This window comes from Sphaerodactylus townsendi, linkage group LG01, assembly GCF_021028975.2.
Source record: "Sphaerodactylus townsendi isolate TG3544 linkage group LG01, MPM_Stown_v2.3, whole genome shotgun sequence".
In the NCBI taxonomy this organism is placed as follows: Eukaryota; Metazoa; Chordata; class Lepidosauria; order Squamata; family Sphaerodactylidae; genus Sphaerodactylus; species Sphaerodactylus townsendi.
This window is the reverse complement of record NC_059425.1, coordinates 141605151-141618493: the sequence shown is the minus strand read 5'-3', so window position 1 is coordinate 141618493 and position 13343 is coordinate 141605151.

Sequence of the window (13343 nt, the reverse complement as noted above, 5' to 3'; positions counted from 1 at the left end):
TATGGCTAATTATCAGTCTATGTTTAATTCCTGAGCAAGGTAAAGAAAAGAGTGCTGGTAGAGCAATGTATTACTTGGATGGCTCATGCTTGGATGGCTCATTCTTGGATGGTGGTATTGCAGCAATGCTGGTATTTCTTGACTTGTTTAATTCTGCCTTTAGGATTGGATTGAGATTGAAACTATGCTTGTTCCTTTAAATTGCAGCAAGATGAGTGAAATATGTCTCTTTTGATTTTGTTAAATCTCCTGCCAGCTTCTGACAAAATTGACCACTCTATAATATTGAGCAAGATCCAAGTCTAGTAACACTACATTATTGAGATGCCAGATGCCTACAGATCAGAATAGGCATGAATGAAACAAAGCAAAAATTGTTTTGTCTCTTCCTTGTGGATCTTCCAGAAAATCATTGTCAACAGCTTTCATTGTGAGGCATGGGATTTATCCTATGGTGTTCCTCAGAGTTTAACCGTTTTGTCTATGTTGCACAAAATGTATTCTAGGTCTTTGAATGAAATCAGTGGACGTGGATGTCATCAATATGCTGATACTACGCAGGTCACTATTTCGTTGCAAAAGCCTCCAGAAACAGCTGCCTAATTTCTGGTTCAGTGCCTGTTTTCAAGCAACTGAGAACAAACAAACTAAAGCTGAATACAGACAGGTCTGAGGTGATGCGGCTTGGTATAGTAGAGATCAGGGAAGGGTTTTCTTTTCCCACATTACTAATATTGGGATGAATATGAGGAATTTGATGAAGTGTCTGGATGTTTTATTTGTCATTATATTTGTCTGGTTTTGGTTGTAAGGTTCTGGTTTTAATGTTGTTGCTGTCTCAGCTAATGTTGTAAACCATCTCAGCTGCCACAATAACCTGCAAGAAAGGCAGGTTACTAATGTGTTCCTAAATAAATAACTGCTGGAAATGATTACAATAAAAATGATATTTCTTGGTGAGCCCAATATTTGAGATACTTCAGGGATTGAGTGAAACCCTGATGTACAGAGTTATTGAAGGCATACTCTGTGAAAGGCTACCCAGTCATCCTGGTGGTAATTGCTAACAACTGAGGTACTGCTCCAGCATCAGGTTTGTCCTCTCTGGTCGTTTTCACACGGATCATAAATTGCGTGCTACTCGCACAAAGAAACACATTTTTATTACAAATTACCCACGGCCAGGTCTCCAAACGACCAGTCAAGCAGGTTCGGGCACTCGTTCTCCACCTTCTCCCGTGTTTTCCCATAACCTGCTTGTTTATGCAACTTTTTCAAAAATCAAGCATCAAAGCAGGCTGGTGAAGAATCTCAGAGGTTGAAACCAGAGTTGTTTTCCCACCATAGGCAGTGATGTAGGGGATTCCAGCGACTCCCAGTCAATGGGAGCACGGCGGGCTGTGCGCAATGTGCGCCCAGCCCTTTTTTTTGCTCCAAGGGGATTTGCGGGGAACAAAACAGTCTGCAGGGCAACTAAACGGCGTGTGCACATGCGGCCGAGACCATATGGAAACGGGGCTTGGAGTTATCCCCGTTTCCACATCACTCCATTGCATGCATGTGCATGCCAACGTGCCTCCGGTAACAAAAAATCCTGCCCCGTCTCAGCACAGCAGCCAATTAGGGCAGAGCGGCTGAGCAGTTCCTGGATTAGTGGGGAAGGTCATGTTGCCAGAATTTGTGGTCAATGCACATTTCCACAAGGGAAAATTGTGCAGTGGGTAGAGAGAAATCGGGATGGAAAAATGCAGTTTTATTTCTATCTGGATGCAATCCAGATAGAATTTCCTGGGGAATCGACCTCTAACTGCTTGTCAGTTTCAGAATGGTGAGAGGAGCTTAAACCTTCCTCCACACCCAGCAACTGCAAAAAATGCAGATTCACTGGTTGAAGGGGAAAAGAAGATTTTTCTACTTTAGAATTTTCTGAAACTCCTTTGTGATCATTTTATATGCATGTGGGACATTTTCCATGCCTAATTCTATATCCTTCCATTTCAAACCTTTAACGCGCCAAATGTCAAAACGGCTACCCTGTACCATACAAATCTCCGCATAAAGTTATAAATCATGTTGATGACAGAGCACAAAAAAGTTAGCCAGCTTTCCAATACACTTTAGAACCATTAATCCAACATCGCTACAATTGATAGATTAATATTGACTAATGGGGTTTTGGAACGGTTTAGATATTTATTCCTGGCTAAACTGTGTAACGGGCAGTGTAATATCACGTGTTGGATTGATTCTTCGTAAGCTGAACTGCAGGGACAAAATCTTTCATTAAAAGGCACTTTTGCTTTATATATATATATATAAACCTTTAATGGCATAATTAAAACAGCAGCAATATACCAGAAAAATGGCGACCTCAGTGTAATGATACAATCTCCCAATTACAGTTTATAACCGTTTACTGGTAATAGAGAGCACAAAAAAAAAAAAAGAGGTTAATAGCCTTCAATACACTTGCAGAACCACAATCCAACATCGTTACCACAATTGATAGATTAATATTATCAATGGGGGGTTTTAACCACGGGTTTAGATATTTATTCCTGGCTAAACTGTGTAACGGGCAGTGTAATATCACGTGTTGGATTGATTCTTCGTAAGCTGAACTGCAGGGACAAAATCTTTCATTAAAAGGCACTTTGCTTTATACCTACCCACAATCTTTATTTGGGTACTTTTTTGTTTTTATCCAGGGATTTATAAGGAGCAATTTGCCTGTACGCACATCTTTCAGGTCTCTATCGTTCTCAGAAGAGCAAGCCTTTGGAACAAATGTGCAAGAGGACAGAAAAGGGTTCAGTACAACCTGCAAAAGAAGGACTGAAATTTTATTGTACAGCTGAGAAGGATTTTAGCAGAGTCTGGTCGTTTCCCCACTCACCATTTGTTGCGGGTTACTGGCGGCAAATAACCCGGCGTCCGGCTGTACTCCCTACTACACCAGCGGCAACAACGCAGCCACCCCGATTCTGCCGCTACCCTACCCCCTCAGTGCACGTCATTTAAGATCCTGGACTGAAGAGCACCTTTTGAAAAACCCTGCGTGGAGCGCGGGGCAGTGGGGAAGTCCGGGGGGTGAATTCGGGGTTTGAGTTTCCCGCCCCTGTGACTTCCCACCCGGGCGCCGGAGTAGCAGCAGGTAAGGCAGCTGGACAGGCAGCTGCTCATCTGGGTGGCTCCCCAGCCACAGCTCGCTATCCTCCTCCCCAAATCCTTGTTGCTCTGCCCTTTGTGAAGCCCGAGCACTGCAGAGGAAAACATCGCCCCCCCCCCCGCGCACCCCGGCTCAACTGGCTTAGGGAGAGCTGGGGAGAAGTTGCACCTTTTCCGGGAAAATGGGTGGCGGCGGGGGGGGGATGTGAAGGAGGGCCGGTTCGCCTCAGGTTCGCCTCGCCTGTTGCGGGAGGTTTGGGGGCTGCCGGTGCAGCAACAAAAAAGGGAAGTGCAGCAGCTGCTGCTGGAGTCTGGGGGGGGGGCATCCGCCGCCTCCTCACCCTGGCGGTGGCGGCGGTGGGGAGCATTAACCCGCACTCAATAACACTGGGCTCTTACTAGCCGGTCTTCCTCCACTTTCACTTCTGAAGTGGGGAAACGACCTCTATCACGTGCTTTAAATGTGTCAGAGCAGAGCCGAAATATTATACCAACTTTATTCTTTAAAATTTTATGCATCTCTCTCGCCATCTGCACCCAGAATTGACTGTGTCACAAATCATATGAATGAAAGCCTGGAAGAAAAGAATGAATTGCCTTACAAATACTTGTAGATAGTCAATAAAGATAGGTTTTAGTTTAGCTTTGTTCTTCTGGTTTTAATCAGAGCTCCTGGGATGGACAATAATGTTTTGATAAGGGACTCAAAGAATTCACCATTCTTTAGAGGTCTGCAAGATAACAACTGTTTTTCCAGCTACATTTGGTTAAGAAATTGTCTAATAATCTATTCTTGTCCTGTCTGCCATACTAATCAAGACTTGATTATTGTAATGCACTCTATGCCATAAAAACTAGGAAACTTCAACTGATTCAAAACACCTGTGCTCATCTGCTTACTGGGGCAGGTTGATCTGTGCTTCCAGTTTGTTTCCATGTTCAGTCCAAGGTGCTGGTTATTACTTTTGGAGTACTTCAGGATCTGAGGACCACTTATCCTGGTACAGGCCTGTGAACAGTCCAGCAATATCTCCTGATTATTCATTTTCCTTGGGGAGTACAACTGACCAGGATGAAAGATGTGGCTTGTTCTGTAGCTACTGCCTTAAAAAATAATGAATCATCAAATCCCAGTCCTCTTGGCCTTCAAAAATGCAAGTAGACCTGAATATTCCAGAGCCTGTTGCCCCGGTATCCTATAAAGACAACAGACCAAAGTATGTGTTTGACTAGTTTATTTAAAATCTGCACCATCAGTTAACCATAATGTTTAATGGAGGGTGAGCTGTCTTTTGTTTTGACTGCTGCCTTTTGTTTTGACAAAGCCAACCTGGTTCCAAACCCTGGCTGCTACAGGCCTTGTTGTCATTGCACACACATATTGTGCAAAGAGGTGTTCACCCCTAGCTCCTGTCCTTAATGATCCATGAAATCACTGCCAGGTACAGAAAGACGGTGCTGATCATGAAAGGCGCTCCTTCACATGCCCCATCTCACTGTCTGATGGCTCAGGTTGCTTGCAACTTCTCCTCACCTACCAATAAGCAACCTGCCCTATCCCTGCCAAACTATTTATTGCCAATGCTCAGGAATAGTTAAGCTATTAATAACTGTCCAGCCTGAACATCACCAAACAGGCAAAAAAAGGCATCCCCCAATAGTCAATCAGAGAAGAAGCCCCCAAAATACTGACATCCAGCTAATCCTGTGAAACCCAAGGGACAGAGGATGGGTCCACAACTGGTTACCCATTGGGTGGCAACTTTTGACCTATAGCCAATCTAGCCTTGTGTTTCATTCAGAATGGACTGGGGCAAACTAATGCTTGAGTTACAAGCTGGGAATGCCTCATTTGCTAACAGTTGTCTAATGATGAATGTACACTGAGCAGTTGCTATTTGAGTGGTAAAACATCTAAATTGTTGAGGTTCATTCAGGGGCTATGCTTTATTCAGTTTTACTGTGAGTGAATTTAATGGTTTAAAATTTTGTGTTGTTAGTTTGAGCTTTTTTTGGAAGAGCAAAATATAAAAAAAGTAAATAAAAATTATGCACAGCCTTCAATCCCTTTTCCAATGATGAAAAACTGGCAGGCAATTAAAGTGGCCTTAAAAAATTTTTTGAGCAGTATACACAACAAAGAAGTGGAATAATTTTCCTTAAAACAACTTGATCCCAATAAATGCCAAGATGAAGGAACACAAGGGGCCTCAATGACTCTGAAATGTTACTAAGAATGCCATATGATATACTGCATTTTGTGCTGGCTTCTCATGCTTTTCTGGTAGCTTCTCATGCTTTTCTGGTAATGAAAAACATTTGGCATGGTAGGGGTACCCATGAGAGTTGGATTCCTTCACATATTCTGACTCTTGGAAATGGAACACAATGACTCATCACAGGAGATTACAACAAATGTGTATGTGTTTGTGTGAGTGAGATAGACCGAAAGAGAGATCTGTTTTGTTGTTTTAAAATTTTGTTCAGAAAAATAATTTCATAATTAAAGGCATTTTGGAGTCTGAGGTTGAATATGACTTGACTGAAGTTTGATAGGGATGATATTTGTAATTCGCATATTGCTCACTTCTTTCCTATAGTTACAAAATGTCTCCAAGAAAATCTCCATGGATTTATCACAATAAATGAAATGGTAGAAATGCTCACATAATACTAATGATGGCCTTCCTTGATGTTACAGTTCCAGCATGTGCCAAACCTTATCACTACCATAATGAGATGTTGGCAGTAAAAATAAGTTTAGGCCTGCAAGAAGTAAGTAGTAAATAAAACAAATAATGTCAAATAGGTTTTCTCATCAGACAATATCCAGAATCATCCTAATTATAGGCAAACAAATTTATGAGACAACATGATATTTAAGCTTTTGAAGCAATTGAGGGAGGGGGGAAGCAAGTATGCAAGACACAAAATTTGTGTCCTGGTAGGGCTGCAGGCGGCAGCGCAGCCTTCGCACAGGCTGTGCAATCCCTGAACGCCGCACCTCCATCTTCTGGCTTCCGGTGCGTTGCAGAGGCCAGGGGACCCCCCCCCGACAGGCTCTAGAGTTGCAGGCCAGGGGGCATGTCCCCTGGCCTCTGCGACGCACCGGAAGCCAGGAGACAAGGTACAGCGTTCAGGGACGGTGGGGGGGGGGAATGGTGCCTTCCAGCCACTGCCATTCGCATGGCAGTGGTTGGAATACGCTGCTTCCGAAAAACCTCGCTCCGGGCTTGCGTGGTTCGGAAGCAGCTTCTTGTGGCCATCTACTAGGGTCAAGCGAGAGTCCATGATGCTCCTGCAATGCAGCAGCGACGGCCGTGTGTTCAACTCCCTCCCACAGGGACGCAGTTTTTAGCATCTCTGGGGTGCTGCATTCTGCCCGTGAGGAAATAGCCCAAGATACAAAGTGGAAGTCAAAGTCAACTAGTGTAATGAAAACCTATTTGATAAATTCCACAAGAAAGCATTGCAACTCTGTCCTAATTGGCTGCTTAGATACTTTATTTAATTGAAAATGATACCGTTTGTACGGGTGATAATGTGATAAACATTTGATACTATATTCTTAATTCACCATCAAAGAACTAAATCAGATTTGCACTCAAATGAAATTTCATTTAGATTTTAATTTTTCTCCAGAGAAAGTCACACCAAGCCTTCGACAATGCAAAGTCACACCAAGTTTATTATCGAATCCCATGTTTACTTTAGCATGTAACAAACCAAAATCACTGCATGGTGAATGATATGACCCTTTAATAGCAGCTATATATTTAGAGAACAGTTATAAAAAATAATTCCTTTCAACTCACTAATCTTCTTTACACCCTGCTTCATTACTTTCCCCATAGCCAAGCACAATAACTTGATGCATTCCAGAGACCACTTTATCACAGAAGCAGTGAAGCAAGATGAAAAATACAGGATGCAGGACTTAATATTGATGTCTAATATGAGTATTCAGAGATAGACTCATCTCTGGCTTAGGATGTTTGGCTGACTGTGTGAAATGTCCCAGTTAATTATTTTAGCTGCTTAAATAATGGTTATATTGTTTAAATGGATTTGTCAGTAGTGCCTGATGCATTTATACCAGTGTAGAAAATAAACTGGAAGAAAACACTTGTAAGCTCTTTAGGAGTTATACTGAGGTTATTCATATTTGAACAAACTTTTAAATGGCTCACTGGAATATCCCACCTTGTAGAAGTCAGTGGTCCTCTTAATGTTGCCTTGTAGATGGCAACTTGTCACTGTGCAGTAAACTTCTGATGAGATCATACCATATGAAAAATTTGCCTGTACGGTGAAAATTAGATGTTATGTTACAGCTGCAAGAGATTTTGATAGCATACAGCTGATAGCAATTAGCAGTTGCTATATTCCTGGGATCCTCCGTAGCATTTTTCAGAGATGATGAAGCCGGATTAGGTTTTTACTCAGCTCTGAGGAGAGACAAGTAAAATGATAAATATTAGTTAAGAACTTATAAATAGTTAAAATGGATAAAAATATTAAAAATGTTAAAAATATACAATTTCATAAATATGTTTAGTTACAATGTATTTATAATTTGTAGACAAATTTGCACATGATGGTTAATGTATGAATATGAATATGGTTTATGTAAAACGATTCATTAATATTGTCTAAGAATTATATGGCTAATATGTTAAAATGTAAAAATGTAAAAAAGTTAAAAATGGTGAGTACAAATTTTCCATAACTGATTTATGATTTGAAAGAGGCTTAAAATGTTGCTTATTTATATTTTGTAGAAAAACTTGTATATGGCAGTTAAGAAATGTGAAAAAGTGAAAAAGAAAAAGAAAGAAATCACTCTTCTCCTGAGGAAGATATCTATGAAAACACTTTTTGAAAGCGTGAGGCGTTTGAGATTGCCTTTATAAAACATTACTGAAATGGATGAGAGATTGACTTTATTACTGATATGGATGATGTTCGTATTGATATGAGAGCACATTGAAGACATGAACACTTATTTTATATTTGATGAACCATGTTTATGGTCTATTGGTTATTGAATGCCTACCAGTTTGGATATATAAATATATATTGTTCCATACGAATTGATGTGGTAGAATTTGTGATAAGGAAGCTGTATATACATTAGATTAGTTTAACCTCCTTTGTCTTGGTCATGTGCTAATATGTTAAAATGTAAAAATGTAAAAAAGTTAAAAATCCCAATGATAAAGGGAAACTCCTCTCTTCTGTCCTGAGAGAATCCCTCTCTGGCACCAAGGTTCTGAGATACACCAGGGAAGTGTCAGCAGTTAGTTTCTTTTGTTTAGATTAAGTCCCGGCCATAAAGACTCACTCAGGGGCTTTCCGCACTGACAGAGTTGTACTGGTTTCTATCTAGGTTCACCTCAGTGTATCCGCACTGCAACTGAGCTCAACGTTGTTTTGTCTCAGCCCCCCCCCCCCAGAACTGCGACATCCCTGTCGCAGTTATCAACTGCACCTTTCTGCTGGAACAAGGTCGATACCGCTTCGAATCTTCGAAGTGCGGATGCATCGAAACGACACCTTATCAGTTCAACCAATCAGGAGCTGCTTTTGTGGCATGTGCAGAACGGGAGAGTCATGGCGGGCATGTAACTGTAAACTGTAAAAACTGTAAAAAAAAGAGAAAAGAACGCTCCCGTTTCCCGTGCTCCAATCACGATCGAGGAGCGAAACAGGCACCAAGATGATCCTGCCCACTTCGCTCGGTTCCAGGGGACCAAGTAAGTTGCTGTGTGGACAGCCTGGAATCGCCTCCCACTGAAGGGAACCGAGTCGACCTTAGCTCCCTTCTGTAGTGCAGAAAGCCCCTCAGATAAGAAGGTAGAAACATCCTTGGAACAGGATGTCAATAGTGTGAAATGTGTTAATACAAGTCAACAATGTATCTAAATCTCTGAATGTTTTGGGAACATTAAGACCATCTCATGACATATTGATGACTTAATTGTTTTACTTATGTTGTAACTCTTTTCCCATATATCAGTCATTTCCCTTTTGATGTATTCTGTCTTTACCCTTTATAAACCTTGGTTTTGGCCATTTGATTGCGTCTCTCCTGATGCTAGCAAAGCCCTCGTTGGGTTGAATAAAATTATTTCTTTAATTTTTTCCTGTTGTCGGTTTGGCTTATTAGCCTCTGGGTCTGTACCCTGCTCCTGTGGTAACATGTGGAAGTGTTCATTTTCATGTGGTAGTGTTATTTGTGTGTTCATTTTCATGTGGTATATTTATTACTATGGTTGAGTAAATCTCAAATCTCTGTTCTTTTAGAATTTTCTCCCTGTAATGTCACTTGTATAAGCATCCAGTCCATGTGTATGTATCCATTTTTTCCTGTTCCTGCTGTTTTATCTCTTTATATGATGTGATTAAAAAGCTGTGAGGATAAAGTAACTTGATGGTGATCCTCTATTGTTAGATTGCCATATTTTCAGCAGTCAGGTGTACAAATTCTAGTGCATAACTATCAGGGGAGAAATAGCTGTAATTGAAAGTGTAAGATTCTGCTTAAACACTGAGAAGTGTGTGCAGAGGCATGAAATTGATTAGACTATTCCTATCCTTTACATCTCAGTATGGAGAAGACCTTTCCATGCAGAGGTAAAGTTAACTCTGAGCTGTCAAGTTCACCCTTAAAATGAATTTATGTGGTGATAGCCTGTGTTCATCTTGCAGCTAAACAGCAGCAGCAGTAACAAAAAGGAGTTGTTTGGTCCAAAAACAGCAGCAGCAGCAACAACAGAAGGCTTTTCGTGACAGTGGAACCTTAAAAACGAAAAATAAAGTGACTTCAGTATGCTGATGCAGAGGTAAGGGAAGAATTTTGTCTGTTTCAGCTCCCACAAGCATACATGGCTTGCAGTCTTTGTGCAAAATCTGGAAGTTTAAGCAAATTATTGGCATTACAGCAAAGGCTGCTAAAAGTAGGGATGTGTGAAATGTATACATTCACCTCTGCAAGCAAAGACTGAAGATGTTCTTTGTTCATTTAACTTCCACAGTTAAAGAACCTTCCCACTGGCTGCTGAAGTGTAAGCAGCTTGTCTCCAAAATTATCACAACTGAAGAAGAGGCAGCAGTAAATTTGTAAATTACAAAGGAGGCAGGGTTTTTTCCAGGGATGTAGGTATAGATTTTTATGGGGGGGTTCGGGGGTGGGGCCACACCCCCACCCGCCCCTAGGGCATGGCCTCCCCAAGCCCCGCCCCTGGCCTAGCGCTTATAAAAGCAGCTCTCCGAGGTCTGGGATGGCAGACTCCCCTGCCCTGCCCTGCCCTCCCCTACCCCTCCCCTCTGGGCAGAGGCATAGAGGGAAAATGGAGCCTGGTGCAAAATCTGAGTTTTGCGCCCCCCCGGGCAGCCGCTGTGATGCTGGAATCCACCCCCAAACAGCATCACTTTCAATGGTGTTTAAAATAGAGAGCCCAAATTCTCCTTTTAAATCCACCTTAAAGGGAGAATCTGGGGTCCCTAGTTAAACAACATTGAAAGTGATGCTGTTTTGGGGTGGATTATTCCCCACCCTGAAACAGCATTACTTTCAATGTGGCGTAGTGGGTAAGAACAGGTGCATTCTAAAATCTGGAGGAACCGGGTTTGATTCCCTGCTCTGCCACTTGAGCTGTGGAGGCTTATCTGGGGAATTCAGATTAGCCTGTGCACTCCCACACATGCCAGCTGGGTGACCTTGGGCTAGTCACAGCTTTTCGGAGCTCTCTCAGCCCCACCCAACTCACAGGGTGTTTGTTGTGAGGGGGGAAGGGCAAGGAAATTGTAAGCCCCTTTGAGTCTCCTGCAGGAGAGAAAGGGGGATATAAATTCAAACTCTTCTTCTTCTTCTAAACTGAGGATCTCAGATTCTCCCTTTAAATCCATGCCAAAGGGGGTGGATTTAAAAGGAGAATCTGGGGAAATTTGGGGGGTGCCTGCGGTCAGGGATGTAATTGTTAAACTAGAAGCACCAAACTTTCAGGGTATCTTTAGGGGTCTCTCCTAATGATACCACCCAGGTTTGGTGAAGTTTGGTTCAGGGGGTCTAAAGTTATGGATCCTCAAAGGTGTAGCCCCCATCTCCTATTAGCTCCCATTGGAAACAATGGGGATGGGGGCACCCCCTTTGGGAGTCCATAGCTTTGGACTCCCTAGACCAAACTTCACTAAACCTGGGTGGTATCAATAAGAGACTCTCCTAATAATACATCCCAGGTTTGGTGAAGTTTGGTTCAGGATGTCCAAAGGTATGGACCCTCAAAGATATAGCCTTCATATTTGCTCCCATTGAAAACAATAAAGGATGGGGCACTCCCTTTGGGAGTCCATAGCTTTGGACCCCCTGAACCAAATTTCACAAAACCTGGGTGGTATCAACAAGAGACTCTCCTGATAATATATCCCAGGTTTGGTGAAGTTTGGTTCAGGGGGTATAAGGTTATGGACTCTCCAAGTGTAGCCCCCATCTTCTATTAGCTCCCATTGGAAGTCCATAACTTTGGACCCCCTGGACCAAACCTCACCAAACCTGGCAGGTATCATCAGGAGAGTTCCCCAAACAATCCCTGAAAGTTTGGTGCTGCTAGCCCAAACAGTGCGCCCCCTGCAGGCCAAAAACCAAAAAAGCACTAAAATGTTTTTAAAACCCACAAACAGAGGGACGGAGCTGCGGACATGAATGGGGGGGGGGGTTTCAAACCCGAGAACCCCCCTTACCTACGTGCATGGTTTTTTCCCATAAATCAAAAAATCATCATTGGAGAGATGGTTAAGTTTTGTCCAGTTTCTAATCTGCCTTTCCTGGGCAAATTGATTGAAAATGTGGTGGCAGAGAAATTTTAGACCTTTCTGGATAGCTTGTCTACTGGAAACTATCAGCAGAGTAGAGCGGAGCTACCCATAGTAGACAAGGAGGTCAAGTGGTCCAACTGCTTACACTCAGCCTCCCTCCACTTAGGAATAAGAAACACTTCACAAAGCTGTTCTTTCCATAGGAAGGCTTTTCTTGATAGTTGCAGCATACAAACACTATACAAAGTTCTTAAGCTACATAGGACTAAGCACTAAGATAAGTAAGAAGCCTAAAGATACATATAAAGTTCTATACACTGCCTTTATAGTGTTCAAGCTAGCACTTTGCCCAGCAACAGTCTTCCATAGGAACAGAGGCCCAGTCTCTTGCACCAATCATGTTAAAGGTCGACTATCACAAGTTGCTGCAGACTCTCTGGCTCAGGCTCTGTTGCTGACCCAGCTATCTGCGACCTAGGAGATGAACCCTCTTTTTTTCACATACCATAACAGAAACCCCTTTCAATCAGGCTTCAGGTTTGGCTAAAGGACAAAAGTAGCACTGGTGGCAGTTGGTTATACCTATTTGTTGTTTTTGGATTGATCAACCGTCTAATAGTGGCTCATGCCATGCTGCTGAGACATTTGAGGTAGAAATAAATATTGTTGGACATGCTGTAGGATGGTTTAAATCTAATTCCTTATAGACTGGACCCAGAGACCAATTTGTAATATTTCTCAAGGCTCAATTCTATCTCTCATGCTCTATATAAAGTCCCTGGAAGAGATCATTCATGGGTCTTGCATTCCCAGGGTCAATTCAAAGTGTTAGCTACCACTTTTAAAGGTCATGGTGGCCCAGGAGCCACATACTTAAAGTGTGGCTCCTCTCTCCTGATGTGTTCATGCTGCAACAGCTGCTTTCATCTGAGCAAGGTCTTCTGAAAGTGCCACCCTGCAAACAGCTTTCCTTACCTGAGCATTCTTGGTAGTGATTCTCACTTTGTTGAATGGTCTTCTTGAGGAAGTCAGGAGATTCCATTGGGACATTTTTGTTAAAGAACTAGGGTTGAAATTTGTTAGGAAAACATTTTCATAGAGAGAATGGGGTGTACTTTATTACTCCATTTGCTGAATGAATTATCCAGTTTCTACTACAATGGTTTCAACTTTTGTTATCACATTCTGTTTTCTTGCTTTCATTTTCATTTCTTTACTTCATTTTAATCTTGTAAACCTCTTTGAGTCACAAAGAGATAGGTGAGCTGTAAGAATAGTAAATAAATAAATAATACAGCTCCACTGGTAAATCTTTTACAGAACAACTCGACAACCTCAAAGGACATTGGGATACACTG